Here is a 20,854-nt window from a genome sequence, read left to right as displayed (position 1 = left end):
CAAGTTTTCTCCTTAGTCCTATTGAAAGAAAAGTCTGCTGGATTCCAACAAACCCATGACAATATTTGGGATGTTAAAATAAACCATCTGTCTGTTAAACCAATCGGTGTGCATGCAGGTTGGATGCCTTTCCCTCTATTAAACACTTCTGGGTGCAACCTCCTCTACATTGGCTTCACCTGCCACAAAAGACAGAATTTCCTGGAGGCCACCTATTTCAATTCGACTTCCCATTCCCATTCTGACATATTGGTCCATACACTCCTCTAATATTTTGGCGAGGCCCCTCTCAGGTTGGAGGAGCAGCATCTCATATTTCATCTGGGTAGTCTCTAATCTGACAGCCTGAACATTGATTTCTCTAACTTCTGGTAAATTTCCTCCCTCACTCTTCTCTTTTTTTTTCCCATTCCCCACTCTGGTTCCCCTCTTAGCCCTTCTCTCCTCACCTGTCCATCATCTCCCTTCTGTGCCCCTCTTCCTTCCCTTTATCCCATGGTCCACCCTCCTTTCCCATCAGGTTCCTTCTTCAGCCTTTTATCTCTTACACCTATCACCTCACAGCTTTTCACTTCATCCCACGCCCCCACCCACCGACCTTCCCCTCACCTGGCTTCACCTTTCACCTATTTTGTACTCCTTCTTCTTCTGATTCCCCTCCCCTTATTTTCAACCCAAAACATCAACTATTTATTCCTCTCCATAGATGCTGCCTGACCTGCTGAGATCCCCCAGCATTTTGTGTGCGTTGCTTTGGATTTCCAGCATCTGCAGAACCCCTTGTGTTTATGAGCTAGTTGAACAGGCAATCTGAATTAAACACTATGCCATCTAGCTAATTAATTGGATGAACACAAATAAAGCTTTGGTGCTGGCTAATGTTTCCCAAGCAAGGCAAAGAAAAATAGCAATAGTGCTGGTCAACATTTGGCTTGATGGAGATCCTTGTCATTTCAAAATTTCTGCAACATTTATGATAATCCATACTATGTCAACCTACTGCAACCATTTGTGTTGAGGTTATACTGTTACGGATTCAGGCAACAATAAATATATGAATTAGGCAAGGGTTTTTATAACAAATAACACGTTTATTAAACACTGAAAACAAACCCCCCAAAAGTAAACAAAACACTAACGTAACCGGAAATCAGCTGCTGTGCGGCAGCTCGAATGAACAGTTCTTAAAGCAATGAAGCTTACAGTCCTTAAAGCGATGTTGCATAAACAGTTCTTTAGTGTTGTATTGCCAAAAGTTCGAAATGCTCACAGTCCATTTAAAAGGAGAGTCTTTTTAAGACGATTTAAATTCTCTTTCACGTCGTTTTGCTTCAGTTCCCCAAAGTCGAACTTTTCCCACGAAGAATTTATGGAACGAAACGGCTTAAAGGCACTGACCTTTACCACCATTCTCAATCCTTTCTGGTATTTCCCAGGGATTAACACGAGAATAGTCAACGAAATCCTTCCGAATAAGGATCAAACAAGGTCGAACCTGTTTCACCGTCGAAATCGATTATCCTCGATCTTTAACTCCCGAACTCCGATCTTCACTCTCCACTGATTCTCAACTAGCAGTATTTGTAAAGAAACTGCTGGCAATGACCTTTTAAACTTTAGGCATTAGATAAAACTTCATCGTTCAACTAAACTGCGTCATAACATTAAATCACGCAGTGGCATGAAGTCAACATGGCAAATCCAGCCACGAACTGCCCCTCCTCACAGGGAGGGGTCCTCCTTTTATACCCTGTAAAAAAAAACTGTCACATGATCTCTACTGGCGGGAAAATGACGTCACTCCACCATCACAAGACCATTACCTCAAGTCCAGTATAGCTTCAACCCCAGTCACGGGACGAGGGTACCACTGTCACGTGTCACGAGTACGTAACAATACATCTGATCAAATCTAAATTAAAGGCAAAATATGCTATAGGGCTGAATGATCCACTCCAATTGCAATACTCCCCTTTATGCAAGAAGTTATTAGAACAGAGTACTGGCAGGTTCTCTCTTAATATAACCTTACAGCAAGGCATTAGCCCACTAGGTCCATAATGACTCTCAGTTCCATCTGTCTCTCTTTACTTTGCTCTAGCTCTGCAAATTATTACTTCAGGCAACTCTCTTTTAATCCTTTTTACCATTTACCTACAGGAAGGGGGTGACCTATCAACACAAATTTAGGATGTAGGAGGAAAATGGATCACACTGGGAAATCCATGAAGTCACCCTCCACACAGCTAGCACCCAAAGTCAGGATGAAACCCGGGTGCCAGGGACTATGAGGTGACAGTGCAATAATGCTACCATGCACCACTACACTATCTTTGCCATATTACAGTGCCCAATACATTAAATTATTAATTTGTAAGGTTACCTGAATCAATTTTTTTTTAATCCACTGGATGGCCATGGCTCGGTTCAACTACTGAGACAGTACAGCCAGTCAATTCATATCATCGCAGCCCAACCATAATAACTTGAGTCAGAAATTCCACTATCCGGCACGTCTGAGGCTACATCCACACTAGACCGGATAATTCTGAAAACGCCGATTTCATGTTAAAACGATAGGCGCCCACACTATGCGTTTTTGAAAGTATCTCTATCCACACTGAAACGGAGATTTTGGTGAATCTTCTCCTGCTGTGCATGCGCAGGACACATCTACCAAAAACAAGCGACATGTTTGGTGTCGAATCTTGCTGTAGAAGTGCGCGTTTGTGTAGTTACAGACTAGAAAAACTTAAAACAACGGACAGCTGTTGGCTCTCGCGCCGGAGAACTTAAAACTAAAAAAAAAACAAATACTGGAGCGTACGGAGGCAACCGACAGGGAGTTCACGGACAGATTGACCCGGCTGACGACGAACATTGAAAAACTGACTAACTCTGTTGCATTAATAAAGCACCTTGTTAAATGTATAAAACATGTCTGCATCAGTGTTATCTTGTATTTTTATGCAATGTTACATTAGGCTGTTACACATCTATTGTCAGAGAAGTACTTGCAAAAATAGGTAAACCACCTTCATACGAGCAAGGACAGAAAACAGGGCAAAGTGAGTATACTTATTTATTCAGTAAGTTATGGGTCAAAGTATTTGGTGAGTACATTTCTAACTCTTCTGGCTTCAGTCTCGTTGTCGTCTGTTCTGAAATTGTTAGGTTGCATTCAAGAAAACAATGAACTAGCGCGCTGCCATCTGATAGCGTTTTCAAAAGTCTCCAGTTACACCGTCCACACTGATCTGCCTGAGTGGCGTTTTCAAAAATACCCACCCTGGAAAGCGTTTCTGAAAAGCTTCAGTTTCAGGAGACGAAAACACTGTTTTAGTGTGGACGGAGGGTAAAAACGAAGAGAAAAAGCTTTGGTTACGGATTTATCCGGCGTAGTGTGGATGTAGCTTGAGGCACAGTAAATCCATCTAGCTCCCTCCACCATAAAGGATCACCTATTGGTTGTTCAAGAATTGGTCATCTCTGGTTTAATTGTACAACACTTTTTTTAATCAATTGCTCCACCACCCTGTTCTCCCCCTGTAGTCACGCATTTCTGTTTGAAATACATTCATCCGTCTTTCAACTTAAAAGATGGTCACCATCTCTTTATCTTTAACCATAAGGCTGACGAGAAAAGGAAATAGAATGAAAAGGAAGTGTGCATCCTTTATGCAGTTTAAACAGTTCATCACTGTGGCAGTGATAGAGTTGCAACAGCTCAATTCACTTGATACTTCTTGTGTCAAAATGTACCTTTAATCTTCCAAGGCAGAACATTGGCACAATTCATATCAGCAAAATTTTCCGTGCAAAAAGAACTAACATTATTACTTTTGGTTCATACAAAAAGATTCAAAACCAGTTTTACTAGCATACACTTTTTAACTGTGCATTTAATTCAATAACATTTTCATCAACATTCCTCTTGAATCACACAATTTAGATAAAACTTTTCAGCAAGTCCAGAATATCTTAATGTAAAATGATATATAATAGACAAATCTTCAAGGTAACCTTTTGTTGGAAGACTCCATTAAATCTTTTGCTTCTTTGATCTTTGTAGAAGGAATGGTGATCCTCTTGAGGTTATAAAGAACAAATGGTGTCAGATTTAAACTCAGACTGCAAAGTGCCCTGACAAACAGCTTTTCCACCAACTTTGCCAGTAAGACACCCGAGTAGATCTGTCATGATCTGAGCTAGCGGACTGCAGTAGCATTAATTCTGCAAAACAATAAAAATAATTACATTTGTATATCGTATAATATGAAAATACAATACCCTACTCTACTCTACGATACTCTAGCCGAAAGGAATGTGGAAGCTTGGCCCTTCAGAATATTCAAGACAGAGATCAACAGAGTTCTAGGCATTATGAGAATCAATGAGTATGGATTTGGTGCTGATAACTGATATTAAGGTAAAAGATCTGTCACAGTCTCATTGTGAGGCAGAACAAGCATGAAGGCTGAATGGCCTATTCTCTGTTATGTTGTAATTGTCACAGGACCATTATAAAACAACATGCCAAAGATGAAGATATCAGGACAGGTGCCCACAGCTTGGTCAAAGAGGTAGGATTCTACACAGGCCTTGATGACAGAAGTGAAAAAATGACAGGGAGGGAACTTCTGAAAAAGCCCCGGCTGCTTAAGCTACATCTGAGATTGGTGATCTTGAATGGATGGAAAAGAACTAGTGTTGGAGGTGGTTACAGAGACAGGAACATCAAGATCATGGCCATAGAAAGATTTAACACATGATGAAAATTCAAAAATTGAGATGCATGTAAACTCAGGCCAACCTTCGTCATTTAGCACAAGCGTATAAGGTAGACATTTCTGTGAGTTATAACCTCTAGTAATGCTCTAACTATGGATAAACAGAAGCTTTTTTTTTATCGTGCTTCTATCTCAGACAGCACATCTATATTAGGGCAAGTTCTGCACTGGTTGGGTTATTAGCTCCCATTTACTAAAGGTTATCATACAAACTTATGCATTGTACATGATCTGTAAATAGGATTTAATCAATGATTAATCATTATTAACTTCTACAAGTTGCAGGCAGGTGATATATAACTGTACTGCATAAATGCAGTAAGAATGAGGAGTTCAGGATGACATATTAATAAACACGAGTTTCTGCAGATGCTGGATATCTCTGTCAATATACACAAAATGCTGAAAGAACTCTGCAACTTTGCTGAGCTCCTCCAGCATTTTGTGTATGTTGGCATATTTATAAAGCTTACATTAAATATTATTTCTACCTTTGTCAGGATGACTCTGTAGCATAATTCTTTTTTGTGGTTCTGCAATTTTCATCGGTTAGTTAATGGACTGAAAATAAATAAACTGCCTACTAAGAAGGCATCTCAAGAGCTAACAAAATGCAAAACCATAAACCAATCATGTTCAACTGATAAAGTTGATAACCTGGGTTTCACTCTCAACTTGTGCAGCCTGGCCTGCTGAATATTTCTGAAAATCTCTGTTTTTAATATTTCAATCTCTCTTTTCAAGTCAAGTCAAGTCAACTTTTATTGTCATTTCGACCATAACTGCTGGTACAGTGCATAGTAAAAATGAAACAATGTTTTTCAGGACCATGGTGTTACATGACACAGTACAAAAATCTAGACTGAACTACGTAAAAAACAACACAGAGAAAGCTACACTAGACTACAGACTTACACAGGACTGCATAAAGTGCACAAAACAGTGCTGGCATTACAATAAATAATAAACAGGACAGTAGGGCAAGGTGTCAGTCCAGGCTCTGGGTATTGAGGAGTCTGATAGCTTGGGGGAAGAAACTGTTACATAGTCTGGTTGTGAGAGCCCGAATGCTTTGGAGCCTTTTCCCAGACGGCAGGAGGGAGAAGAGATTGTATGAGGGGTGCATGGGGTCCTTCATAATGCTGTTTCCGTTGCAGATGCAGCGTGTAGTGTAAATGTCCGTGATGGCAGGAAGAGAGACCCCAATGATCTTCTCAGCTGACCTCACTATCCGCTGCAGGGTCTTGCGATCTGAGAAGGTGCAATTTCCGAACCAGGCAGTGATGCAGCTGCTCAGGATGCTCTCAATACAACCCCTGTAGAATGTGATGAGGAGGGGGGGTGGGAGTTAGACCTTCCTCAGCCTTCTGCGAACTAGAGACGCTGCTGGGCTTTCTTTGCTATGGAGCTGGTGTTGAGGGACCAGGTGAGATTCTCCGCCAGGTGAACACCAAGAAATTTGGTGCTCTTAAAGATCTCTACTGAGGAGCCATTGATGTTCAGCGGGGAGTGGTCGCTCCGTGCCCTCCTGAAGTCAACAACCATCTCTTTTGTTTTGTTCACATTATGAGACAGGTTCACAACTCAGAAGCAGAGGGAACACTTGGCTTTGTTACGATTACAAGATGGCTTTTAATTACAGATAGCTCTTTGCAGCATTTCAGCTCTACAGTAGAACTGGAAGGAGTTTCACTTACCATTCAGCTAATGTGTGAAGACAGGCACTGAATCATGTTGGTACATGCTCTGTATCTTGGCAGCAATTATGTAGTAGATATTCTGTGTTTGTTCCCACTATAACAGAGCACAACAATAAACCAAGTGATGGCTGTTGTTTGATAGTCTATCCACAAACTACATGCCCGGTGATTTTCATGCACGTGCCACTGAAACGTCCATACCCTTGATGAAAGGTGTACTGCTGCCTCACACAAGCTCTGTTTTCCCTCTGCCTGTCCTGCCACGGAGAACGATGGCAGTAAGTGGCAGAGCAGTTGTCAAGATACTGCTGGCAGCTCGCAGCAGACTTGTCAGTGTGACTGTCAACCTTGCCACTAGCCAAGAGGAAAGCAGTTCAATAGTGTGAGCATATGGATTAGATTAGAGCAAGATACCCAAACACTTGGCTTGCTGCCTGGGGTAACTCCAAGGACTGATAACAGTAACATTTCCTTCTTCAACAGCAAGCTTTCTCTTTCCTATTAATGTGCCGACTCACAAAATGGGCATTATTTTGGTCTTTCCAGGATTAAGCCTATTTTCAACTCTGTAGCACTGTCTCTCTCAATGTTGACAAGAAATTTTGAAGCCTCGGTTTGAGGGCTGCATAATTGTTGTTCTATCACTTTAAAAATGTCATTATGTCTGTTTGATTCTAAACCTGTTTCACTCACTGACTCATCATGACCATCATGTCTTTAATCTCTCTTGGCGTTCCTGTATGAATGGTCATGTATTATCCTTGGCATAATGTTACAGATGACCAATCTCATTCCTATACACTACTGTGTGGGGCTCATAACTACTCAAAATACAAGACCATAAAACCACAAGGCATAAGAACAGAATTAGGTCATTTGGCCCATTGATTCTGCCCCACCAACCAATCATGGCTGATCCTTTCTTTCCTCCTCCCCAACCCCAGTTCCCAGCCTTCTCCCCATAGCTTTTTTTTATCATTAATTTTTATTGCAACACCAACAAATTACATTCAATACAACCAGTTGCCAATTACATTTCGACTGTTTAACCCAGCCACCCCCCAACCCTCATCCCCACCCCTTCTCCACCCCTCTCTCCTCCACTAACCAACTGAATAGTAGTGCATACACAGACAGAGCATTCCTATTTTAACAGAAGATCTTTTAAGTTAGATATCAAATTTGTCCACATTAAGATTGAGTTTGGTCGTGCATCATTTACTCTTGCTGATGATAATTCCAGGTAAGAAATGTCCAAAAAGCTCTGAAGCCAGTGAGTATATGGAATATCATGAGGAGGTTTCCAACGCTGGGCTACAGTCTTCTTAGCTGCAGTCAAGCCTGCCCGACAGATTTTGTGTGTTTTCTCAATAAGGGAAAGGTGGGAGCCATCATTTAGAAGATGTACAGCGGGATCCATTGGTAATTGTACCCCCACTAGTTCTGTAAGAGTACTGATAACCTTCCCCCACAAACCAAAAACCCCTGGACATTCCCATACAACATGTATTATAAAGCCAAAGGTTCCTTGGGGGCAAAATGAGCAATATGGGTCAGGAACCAGACCCATCTGATGTCTAATTCTCGGTGTTATATATGCTCTATGACAAATTTCAAGTGTATATACCGATGATCTGGGTTTTTCGAAGCACTGGCCACATTATTCCAAATCGCATCCCAGTCTAACTCTTGTCCTGATTCAGATATGTCCCTATCCCAGGCTTTCATTCCTGATGTGGGCATATATTTCTGGGAGTTTAATTTATCATAGATATATGACACTATCTGTCCTAGAGCACTCTGTATCCAACTTAAAATGGAACGGTCCTTTAAACCTGACTCCCAGGTAACCCCGTAGGCTTTACAAGCTGATCTTACTCTAAAGCAGAAAAAAGAGAGTGTTTATCAACATTATATTGAGATACCAGTTCTTGAAAGCTAAGGATAGAACCTATCCCATTAATATCTTGAAGAGTAGTAATACCTTTAAACTCCCAAGTTCTGTTAGTGAATGGTTTCCCCCAGATAGAAGATGATTATTGTTCCATAATGGAGATGATTTGCACCATACGCTTTTAAATTTTAGGAATTTTTCTGCTGCTCTAAGCACTTGTAGGATATGGATTAAAATTGGATCATAATATAAATCACATTTTTTGGTAGACATACCTATAAGGAGAAAGTCCTTCAATCTTATTGGTGCTATTAGTTCTTGTTCTTGTTATTAGCTCTAGCTCTTGTGGATGATCAGCCTTGATTACATTGAATGGCGGTGCTGGCCCAAAGGGCCGAATGGCCTACTCCTGCACCTATTGTCTATTGTCAAATTGCTTCAGTGTTTTTAAAACATAGGGGAGAGTTTGTTGAACACTTGCCATATAAACTAATGTGTCGTCCGCATAAAGTGATATCAAATGTGATGTTGTACCTATTATAACAGGGAAGATCTGAGGAGAGTTTCTAATTAAATGTGCAAGCGGTTCAATAGATATAGTAAAAATTAAAGGAGACAGAGGGTCCCCTTGTTGTGTGCCCCATCCTATGTCAAATAACTCTGAAAAACTTCCTCCCACGCATAACCGGGCTGAAGGATTAGCATACAGTGTTTGAATCATATTGATAAATTTATCACCAAACTTTAAATCTTTTTAGAACTCTCCAAAGATATGGCCATTTAAGGCGATTGAACGCTTTTTCAGCATCTAGAAATAGCAGGCCACAGGCAGGCGGGATTTTGTGTGTAGCACTCAGTATGTGTGAATATTATCAGATGCGAGATGTCCCCTGATAAAGCCCGTTTTATCTGGGCTAATTATTTTCCTAACTACTGTCTCAAGTCTACTGCCTAAGACTTTGGAAAATATCTTGAGGTCGGCATTTATCAAGGAGATTGAACAGTAATTGGCACACTCCAAGGGGTCCTTACCGGGCTTAGGTATAACTGTGATCAGGGCTGTGTTTAGATCTCTATGGAAAGCGCCATTTCCAAAAGCATAATTTAATGTTTCGAACCGTATTGGTCCCAAAGTGCTAGGTAAAGTTCTACAGGTATGCCATCTATACCTGGTGTAGGGCCCTTATTTGTAGCTTTGACTGCTTTGAGTAGCTCATCCAGTGTAATAGGAGAGTCTAGAGTTTTGCTTTCCTCTAACGACAACGTAGGGAGGTCTAATCCACTAAAAAAAAACCGATGAAGTCCTTCTCAGAAGGAACTGAGCCACTTGTATACAGTTCTTTAAAGTGATTCTTGAATGTCTCGTTTATTTCCTCTGTTGAAGATACTACTCCTCGTTTAGCACATCTAATCGCTGGTGTAGACCTTTTAGCTTCCTGTTGTTTGACCGTTAGTGCCAAAAGATGGCACTTCTGCATAATATTTATGTTTGGTTAAATGGATCATATATTCTGCTCTGCTTCTTAATACATCATTTAATTCTACTTGTTTTGTTTTGAGCTCATTTTCTTTTGTTATGGTGTATCTCCTTTTGAGATAATTCTCCAAAACCTTACATTGTTCTTCTAGGGTGGAAATCTTTTGAAGCCGGCTTTTATGTAGGTGGGAATTGAACCATATGGTGTTATTTCGTAAGAAATCCTTGATGGATGCCCAGACCACTGTCACATCCGAGACACTATTTTTATTTAAATTTATAAATTCTGTCAATTTTTTTCTCAGTTTTGTTAGAAATTTGTCGTTTTTAGGACGGGTGGAGTTAATTCTCCACCTAGTAGCCTTATTTTTGATTTTGCCATAATTAAAAGTAGATATAACTGGGTTGTGATCAGATAGATGCCTGGGCGAAAATTCTATTGAGTGTACCAAAGGCAGCAAACCAGAGGATATAAGAATGTAATCTATCTGAGAGAAAGTTTTATGTCTTGTGGAGAAGTAGGTATAATCTTTGGCAGATGGATTATGCACCCTCCACACATCAGTTAAATTTAAATCCGCTAGAAAGGGGTTAAGTGCTTTGAAAGCAGATTCTTGAGAGCTTGATAGAGTTGAGGAAGATTTATTGAGGTTATTGTTTACCAAAGCCTTCATGTCCGAACCAACTCCCTGTAACTTTTGATGCCAATGTCCAATCAAGAACCTATCAATCTCTGCCTTAAATACACCCAATGACCTGGCCTCCACAGTTGCATGTGGCAACAAATTCCACAAATTCTTCACACTTTGGATAAAGAAATTTCTCCACATCTCCGTTTTGAAAGGGTGCCCCTCTTTCCTGAGGCAGTGCCTTTTTGTCCTAGACTCTTCCATCATGGGAAACATCCATAGAACCATAGAACATTACAGCACAGAAACAGGCCTTCTGGCCCTTCTTGGCTGTGCTGAACCATTTTTCTGCCTAGTCCCACTGACCTGCACCTGGACCATATTCCTCCATACACCTCTCATCAATGTACCTGTCCAAGTTTTTCTTAAATGTCAAAAGTGAGCCCATATTTACCATTTTATCTGACAGCTCATTCCACACTCCCACCACACTCTGGGTGAAGAAGCCTCCCCCCAATGTTCCCTTTAAACTTTTCCCCCTTCACCCTTAACCCACGTCCTCTGGGTTTTTTTTCTCCTCTAGCTTCAGTGGAAAAAGCCTGCTTGCATTCACTCTATCTATACCCATCATAATTTTATACACCTCTATCAAATCACCCCTCATTCTTCTATGCTCCAGGGAATAAAGTCCTAACCTATTCAACCTTTCTCTGTAACTCAGTTTCTCAAGTCCCGGCAACATCCTTGTAAACATTTTCTGCACTCTTTCAATCTTGTTATATCCTCCTGTAATTTGGTGACCAAAACTGCTCACAATACTCCAAATTCGGCCTCACCAATGTCTTATACAACCTTACCATAACATTCCAACTCTTATAATCAATACTTTGATTTATAAAGGCCAATGTACCAAAAGCTCTCTTTATAGCCCTATCTACCTGTAATGCCACTTTTAGGGAATTATGTACCTGTATTCCTAGATTCCTCTGTTCTACTGCACTCCTCAGTGTCCTACCATTTACCTTGTATGTTTTTCTACCTTGGTTTGACTTTCCAAAGTGCAATACCTCACACTTGTCTGCATTAAACTTCATCTGTCATTTTTCAGCCCATTTTTCCAGCTGGTCCAAATCCCTCTGCAAGCTTTGAAAACCTTCCTCACTGTCCACTACACCTCCAGTCTTTGTATCATCAGCAAATTTGCTGATCCAATTTGCCACATTATCATCCAGATCATTGATATAGATGACAAATAACAATGGACCCAGCACTGATCCCTATGGCACACCACTAGTCACAGGCCTCCACTCAGAGAAGCAATCCTCCACTACCACTCTCTGGCTTCTTCCATTGAGCCAATGTCTAATCCAATTTACTACCTCACCATGTATACCTAGTGACTGAATCTTCCTAAATAACCTCCCATATGGGACCTTGTCAAAGACCTTACTGAAGTCCATGTAGTCAACATCCACTGCCTTTCCTTCATCCACTTTCCTGGTAACCTCTTCGAAAAACTCTAATAGATTGGTTAAACATGACCTACCACACACAAAGCCATATTGACTCTCCTTAATAAGTCCCTGTCTATCCAAATACTTGTAGATCCTATCTCAGTACTCCTTCCAATAATTTACCTACTACTGACATCAAACTTACCGGCCTATAATTCCCCGGATTACTTCTGGAGCCTTTTTTAAACAATGGAACAACATGAGCTATCCTCCAATCCTCCGGCACCTGACCCATAGATACTGACATTTTAAATAAATCTGTCAGAGCCCCTGCAATTTCAACACTAGGCACCTTCAAGGTCCAAAGGAATACTCTATCAAGTCCTGGGGATTTATCTACTCTGATTTGCCGCAAGACAGCAAGCACCTCCTCCTCTTCCATCTGTATAGGTTCCATGACCTCACTACTTGTTTGCCTTATTTCCATAGACTCCATGCCAGTTTCCTTAGTAAATACAGATACAAAAAACCTATTTAAGATCTCCCCCATTTCTTTTGGTTCCATACATAGCCGACCACTCTGATCTTCAAGAGGACCAATTTTATCCCTTTTGCTCTTAATATACCTGTAGAAGCTCTAAGGATTATCCTTCACCTTGACTGCCAAAGCAACCTCATGTCTTTTAGCCCTCCTGATTTCTTTCTTAAGTACTTTTTGCACTTTTTATACTCCTCAAGTACCTTATTTGCTCCCTGTTTCCTATACATGTTATACATCTCTTTATCAGAGTTCCAATATCCCTCGAGAACCAAGGTTCCTTATTCTTATTCACTTTGCCTTTAACCCTAACAGGAACATACAAACTCTGCACTCTCAAAATTTCTCCTTTGAAGGCCTCCCACTTACCAATCACATCTTTGCCACAGAACAACCTGTCCCAATCCACGCTTTTTAGATCCTTTCTCATTTCTTCAAATTTGGCCTTTTTCCAATTTAGAACCTCAATCCGAGGACCAGATCTATCTTTATCCATGATCAAGTTGAAACTAATGGTGTTATGATCACTGGAACCAAAGTGTCCCCTACACATACTTCTGTCACCTGCTCTAACTCATTTCCTAATAGGAGATATAATATTGCATCCTCTCTAGTTGGTACCTCTATATATTGATTTAGAAAACTTTCCTGAACACATTTTACAAACTCTAACCCGTCTAGACCTTCAACAGTATGGGAGTCCCAATCAATATGTGGAAAATTAAAATCCCCTACTATCACAACTTTATGTTTCCTGCAGTTGTCTGCTATCTCTCTGCAGATTTGCTCCTCCAATTCTCACTGACTATTGGGTGGTCTATAATACAACCCCATTAATGTGGTCATACCTTTTCTGTTTCTCAGCTCCACCCATATGGCCTCAGTAGACAAGCCCTCTAATCTGTCCTGCCTGAGCACTGCTGTAACATTTTCCCTGACTAGCAATGCCACCTCCCCCCCCAGCCTTCATCCCTCTGCCTCGCTCACATCTGAAACAACTAAACCCTGGAACATTAAGCCGCCAGTCCTGCCCCTCCTGTAGCCAAATTTCACTAATGGCTATAATGTCATAATTCCATGTGTCAATCCAGGCCCTCAGCTCGTCAGCCTTCCCCACAATACTCCTTACATTGAAATAGACACACCTCAGAAGATTATTACCACCACACAGAACCCTTCTATTTGTGACTTTGCATGAACTTTTAACATCATTTATTTTCACCCCCACTCCACTATCTGCTCTGGCACTCTGGTTCCCATCCCCCGCAAATCTAGTTTCAACCCTCCCCAATAGCACTAACAAACCTCCCTGCAAGGATATTGGACCCCCTGTAGTTTAGGTGTCACCCGTCTCTATTGTACAGGTCCCACCTGCCCCAGAAGAGGTCCCAATGATCTAGAAATCTGAAACCCTGCCCCCTACACCAGTTTCTCAGCCACGTGTTCATCTACCAGAGCATCCTACTCTTACCCTCTCTGGTATGTGGCACAGGTAGCAATCCTGAGATTACCATCCTTGAGGTCCTGCTTTTTAACTTCCTACCAAGCTCTCTACACTCACTCTTCAGGAACTCCTCACTCTTCCTACGTCAGTGGTACCGATGTGTACCATGACATCTGGCTGATCACCCTCCCACTTCAGAATGCTGTGCACGCGATCAGAAACATCCCTGACCCTGGCACCCAGGAAGCAACAAATCATCCGGGAGTCTCTGTCACAACCACAGAACCTCCTGTCTGTACCTCTAACTATTGAGTCCCCTATCACTATCACTCCTTTCCACATCGACTCTGTCTAGACCTATCAATATTGAAAAGGTTTCAATGAGATCCCCCCACCCATCCTCCTGAATTCCAGCGAGTACAGACCCAGAGCCTTGAATAATGTTCCTCGTATAATAACCCTTTCCTTCCTGGAATCATCCTTGTGAACCTCCTCTGAACCCTCTCCAATGCCAGCGCATCTTTTCTAAGATGAGGGGCCCAGAACTGTTCACAATACTCAAGGTGAGGCCTCACCAGTGCTTTATAAAGACTCAGCATCACATCCCTGCTCTTACATTCTAGACTTCTTGAAATGAATGCTAACATGGCATTTGCCTTCCTCACCACCGACTCAACCAGCAAGTTAACCTTCAGAGTGTTCTGTACAAGGACTCTCAAGTCCCTCTGCATCTCTGATTTCTGGATTTTCTCCCCGTTTAGAAAATAGTTCACACATTTATTTCTACTACCAAAGTGCGTGACCATGCATTTTCCAATATTGTATTTTATTTGCCACTTTCTTGCCCATTCTCCTAATCTGTCTAAGTCCTTCTGCATCCTACCTGTTTCCTCAACACTACCTGCCCCTCCACCAATTTTGGTAGCACCTGCAACTTGGCAACAAAGCCATCTAATCCATCATCTAAATGACTGATATACAGCATAAAAAGAAGCGGTCCCAACACCGACCCCTGTGGAACACCACTAGTCACTGGCAGCCAACCAGAAAAGCATCCTTTTATTCCCACTTGCTGGCTTCTTCCAATCAGCCAATATTCTAACCATTAACTTTCCTGTAATACCATGGGCTCTTAACTTGGTAAGCAGCCTCCTGTGTGGCACCTTTTCAAAGGCCTTCTGAAAGTCCAAATATACAACATCCACTGCATCCCCTTTATCTATCCTACTTGCAGTCTCCTCAAAGAATTCCAACAGGTTCATTAGGCAAGGTTTTCCCTGAAGGGAACCATGCTGACTTTGTACTATCTTGTCCTGTGTCACCAAGTACTCCATCACCTCATCCTTAACAATTGACTCCAACATCTTCCCAACCACTGAGGTCAGGCTAACTGGTCCATAATTTTCTTTCTGCTGCCTCCTCCTTTCTTAAAGAGTGGAGTAACATTTGCAATTTTCCAGTCCTCTGGCACCATGCCAGAGTCCAATGATTTTTGAAAGACCATTTCCAATGCCACCACAATCTCTAACACTACCTCTATTAGAAAGCCAGGGTGCAATTCCTCTGCTCTGTGTGATTTATGTACCTTTAGGTCTTTTAGCTTTTTGAGCATCTTCTCTCTTGTAATAGAAACTGCACCCATTTCTCTTCCCTCACACACTACAACATCAGACATACTGCTGGTGTCTTCCACAGTGAAGACTGACACAAAATACTAATTTAGTTCATCAGCCATCTCCTTGTCCCCAGTTATTATTTCTACTGCCTCATTTTCTAGCGATCCTATATCCACTCTCATTTCTCTTTTATTTTTAACATACTTGAAAAACCATTCACTATCCACTTTGACATTACTTGCTAGCTTACTTTCATATTTCATCTTTTCCCTTCTAATGATTTTTTTTAGTTGCTCTCCGTAGGTTTTTAAAAACTTCCCAATCCTCTATCTTCCCACTAATTTTGGCTTTGCTGTATGCCCTTTCTTTTGCTTTTCCAATAGCTTTGACTTCCCTTGTCAGCCACAGGTGTACTATTTTGCCATTTGAGTAGTTCTTCATTTTTGGAATATATATGTCCTGCACCTTCCTCATTTTTCCCAGAAATGCTCACCATTGCTGCTCTGCTGACATCCCTCCAGCAGTTCCTTCCAGTTTACCTTGGCCAACTCCTCTCTCATACCACTGTAATTTCCCTTACTCCACTGAAATACTGCTACGTCAGACTTTACTTTCTCCCTATCAAATTTCAAGTTGAACTCAAATCATATTGTGATCACTGGTTCCTAAAGGTTCTTTTACCTTAAGCTCCTTAGTCGCCTCCGGTTCATTACATAACACCCAATCCAATATAGCTGATCCCCTAGTAGGCTCAATGACAAACTGCTCTAAAAAGCCATCTCATAGGCATTCAACAAACTCACTCCTTTGAGATCCATTACCAACCTGATTTTTCCAATCGACCTGCATGTTAAAATCTTCCATGACTACCATAACATTGCTCTTTTGACTCGCCTTTTCTATTTCCTGTAGTAACCTGTGGTACACCTTCCAGCCACTGTTTGGGGGGCCTGTACATGACGACCATCAACCTCCTTTTCACCTTTGCAGTTTCTTAACTCAACCCACAAGGATTCAACATCTTCCAATTTTATGTCATGTCTTTCTACTGATTTGATGCCATTCTTTACCCATAGATCCACACCACACCCTCTGCCTACCTTCCTATCCCTCCAATGTAACGTGTAACCTTGGACATTCAGCTTCCAACTACAACCATCCTTCAGCCACGATTCAGTGATGGCCACAGCATCGTACCTGGTAATCTGTAATACTGGAACAAGATCATCCACCTTATTTCTTATACTACAAGCATTTACATGCAACACCTTGAGTACCGTATTTGCTGTCCTTTCTGACTCTGCATCCCTAATGATTTGATACTCACACGGCAACTAAGTCCCAGAACCTGCCAGCCCTTCCTGACAGTCTGACTGCATGCTATCTTAACATTTTACCATCCGTCCTATCCCAAATCCCTTCACTCCTGTCTCCCACCCCGCCAAGTTAGTTTAAACCCTCCCCAACAGCTCTAACAAACCTGTCCGTGAGAACATTGGTTCCCCTGTGGTTCAGGTGCAACCCGTCACTTTTGAACAGGTCATAACTCACCCCGAAGAGATCCCAGTGATCCAAGAACTGAATATATAGAACTGAACAAAATATGTTAACAATTAATAAAATGAATTAAATTGCTTTTCAACTTGCTGATGACAATGACCCAGTGTGAATGAGTGCAACCCTTTGCATTTGAAGTTTCACCAAAAACTACTTTCACATTTAAGAAGAGTCTGGATGAGCATTTCAATTACCAAGTCCCGATAGGCTATGGACCAAATGTTGGCAAAGAGAATTAGGATAGAGAGGTAATTGATAGGCAACGTCAACATGGTAGACTAAAGGGACCATGCTATATGGTAGACTGCTATATGACAGTGAAAAGGTGGTTTTTGTTAAAACTGGTTAAGAGTATTTTAAGCAATTGCTCATTGAACATGAGTGCAATACAAAACACACAGGTAGAATTTCAGAACAATCTCTCTGGATTTTCTGCAAAATTGTTCAGGTACAATATTCACTTACTTAAAGTTTTCCAAAATTCCTGATGTTTTCAAAAGGTGCTACTTTAGGTCAGAAAGAGATCCCCATAAACTATACTTCTACTGTCAATGATGAATTTCCCAAAACAGAGGATGAACACCTTGGCAAGGCCATACCTGGAACAATGTGTACAATTTACCTTCCTTAAGTAAAAAAGTTATATTTACTCCAGAGAGAGTGTACGAGACCTGGGAAGATAAGTATGTTTTTGTAAGGAGACATTATGTGGATTACGCCTCTATTCTATACAGTTTAGAAGAATGAACATTGACATAATTGGATCTTTTACCTCAGTACCCCTTTCTTGTAAAAACAATCTAACTAGAAAATAAATTTTGATCAAATATCAGAGATCAAATAATGAGGGGCATACAGGTGCAAGTGTGGCACGTGGCCAAGTGGTCAAGGCGCTGGTCTAGTGATCTGAAGGTCAATAGTTTGAGCCTCAGCTAAGGGGGTGTGGTGTCCTTGAGCAAGGCGCTAAACCACACATTGCTCTGCGACGACACCGGTGGCAAGCTGTATCGGCCCTTGCCCTTCCCTTGGACAACATCGGTGGCGTGGACAGGGGAGACTTGCAACATGGGCAACTGCTGGTCTCCCATACAACCCTGCCCAGGCTTGCACCCTGGAAACTTTCCAGGGCGCAAATCCATGGTCTCTCGAGACTAACGGATGCCTATAAACAGGTACAAGAAAAAGTTTGTGAACCCTTTACAATTACCTGGTTTTCTACATTATTTACTCGTAAAATATGGTCTGATCTTCATCTAAGTCACAATAATAGACGAGCACAATCTGCCCAAACTAGTAACACACAAATATTTATACTTTTTCTCATCAATACTAAGTACACCATTTAAACAATCACAGGCTAGGTTCAAAAAAGTGTATGAACCTCTGGGTTATTGCCTTCTACAAAAGTTATTTGAAGTCAGGTATTCCAGTCAATGAGATGAAATTGGAGGTGTGGGTTGTAGAGGTGCCCTGCCCTATAAAAATGACACACAAAGTCAGGTTACAGAACCTGCTCTTCTGTGAAAGATTTCTTTATGTGCACCATACCTCGATCAATACAACTTTCAGATGACCTTAGAAGAATTCGAGGGATGCCTTGGCGATCTGTTTTACCATCTGTCTACGGAGGAGGTCCACGGTGGAAATCTCTTTATGCAGGGGTTCTTGCCCTGTACACTGGGGACCTGGGGTGGAAGGTGTTGCCGAGGGCAGTACCGTGCAACAGGCCAGCCTATCGTCCTGTCCTCTGTTCAATACAACGCTCAACAGTGATCAACGGCCTCCCCTATCTCATGTTAAAAACTGAGAATGGATTCAACCAAATAAACCCGGTCCGACTGCGCACTGCCGTGCCGGGCTGAGACGTCCAGCGGGATTGCAGACGGGGCTGCTCGGTCACTATCCGCCGCTTCGAGCGCCAGCATCACGAACTTCAAAAACCGATGTTTAATTTTTTAGATCACGGAGCCCCGGTTGTGAAACCCTGTTGCAGGGTGTGTTCGTTTAAAATATACGATCCACCCAAATTGTAAATACACCTTTGTTATAAAGAAACACAAAGTACTCATTTTCATTTCCACGTAGTAGCTGATAATAGTCTGAATTAGATATTGCGTATATCCTTTAAATAACAAACATGAATCAACATGAAATAATGTGATCTTATTTACTGCAAGATGAGTTAGAGATACATGGCAATATAGTGCTTTTTATTGGTGTTGGCTTGTCCCAAGATGTTCCACAGCTACCTGGATTACTTTTGAAGTTGTTAATTTGCACCTAGCAAGTCTCAAAGTAAATTAATTAGCCTAGCCGATTGACAGCACATCCTTCCTCAACATCGGTAATAACTACACGGAGACGCCGCCTCAAGAAGAAAATATCTATTTATCAAACATCCCCAGGGCATCTTCTCACAGGTATCTGAGACAGCAGCTTGAAGTGCCACACCATCCAGTTTCTAGAACAGCTACTGTACGTCCCTTCAACCATTTGGTTTTTGAAACAAGAGGCATAACCCTAACCAGTGCCTCTGTAGAGCAACACGGTGACCACTTTGATCACATCGCACCATGATGGACTGTTTTTTGTACTGATTATGTTCTTTCTTGTAAAAACTGTGCATCATTTGTTTTCTTGTGAATGCTGTTTGATGCTACGTGCTTGTGATGTTGCTGTAAGTAAGATTTTCACCGCACCAGTGCATTTATGTACATATATGTATGTATATGACAATAAACTCAACTTTGACTTTGAGCTAGGATAATCAAATCTTTGCTTTTCTTTAAAATTTTAAGTTCATCAGACGCAATAGACATTTTACTATCTGACTTAAAAAGGGACCCCCTTGTGTCAGTCTACACTGTTATCCTTGAAATTGCTTGATGAACAACCATTAATAGAAAACACTCAATGCATGCTCATTTAATAAATCCCAAAATGATTATGATGTACTAAGCTTGAATAGGCTTTACAGAAATAACACAAGTTTGGAAAAGTTAAATTTGATTACAATAAACTTAAAGGACTGGAATAGTTCTCATGGTTTCGATAATCACTTGAAGAGGTTTCCATAATCAAAATGCATAGTGACCTGGGAAAACAGCGTCAGGCATATTTCTTGTTATCATTTCAATATTAAATACAATGAAGGTGACAGGCAGTAATGAGAAGAGAACCAGGAATCACTGCCCCTACGTTACCTTCTACTATGGCTGATCCCTTAAAATGATTTTCATCTACTGTATTTCTGTATGTTTTAATATCTTCATCTAACAAACATTTATCAACTTCAGATTTAAAATTAAAAACCGAGTTAACATCTAGTGCATTTTGTGGGAAAAAGATCCATTCTATTACAAATCTTTCTGAAGAGCCCATAGCTTGATTTTGATGTGGGGTTATCCCTTTTATTCTAGATCCTCTGCCAGTGAAAGAACTTTGTCTCTTTCTATGCTATCAATTCCTCTGAATAGGATCAAAAAATATCTCTGAAATCATCACAGGAAATACAAGCCTAATTACTGTGATTTCATTTCATCTAACTCTTTACAGCATAATACGGCATTCCACTTGTTGTTTCTAAAATCAGAGGCCAAAAGAGTAATTTACAATTATAGTCTAATGAGAACTTAGTTCAAGAAACAAACTGCTGGAGGCAAAAGGATAGTCAATATTTCTGGTCAAGATCCTCAACCAGGTCTTTAAGTGTAACGAATCAACCTCCTGTTTATACTCCAGCCCTCACTACAAGA

General features: G+C 41.1%; 1 long non-coding RNA gene across 1 annotated transcript; it reads right to left on the bottom strand.

Annotated features, from left to right (window-relative positions):
* Positions 1-1,099: 1,099 nt before the first annotated feature.
* LOC140727938 (uncharacterized) lies at positions 1,100-19,025 on the bottom strand. Its single transcript, XR_012098974.1, has 3 exons — positions 18,648-19,025; positions 6,488-6,584; positions 1,100-4,233 (listed from the first exon to the last, which is right to left on the bottom strand). It is a non-coding gene; the product is annotated as an uncharacterized lncRNA (long non-coding RNA).
* Between the last annotated feature and the right edge of the window lie 1,829 nt (positions 19,026-20,854).

The sequence above is a fragment of the Hemitrygon akajei genome, chromosome 5 (assembly GCF_048418815.1).
Source record: "Hemitrygon akajei chromosome 5, sHemAka1.3, whole genome shotgun sequence".
NCBI classification, from domain to species: Eukaryota; Metazoa; Chordata; class Chondrichthyes; order Myliobatiformes; family Dasyatidae; genus Hemitrygon; species Hemitrygon akajei.
Note: the sequence above shows the minus strand (reverse complement) of the source record. Positions and strands in the feature narration are given on the sequence as shown.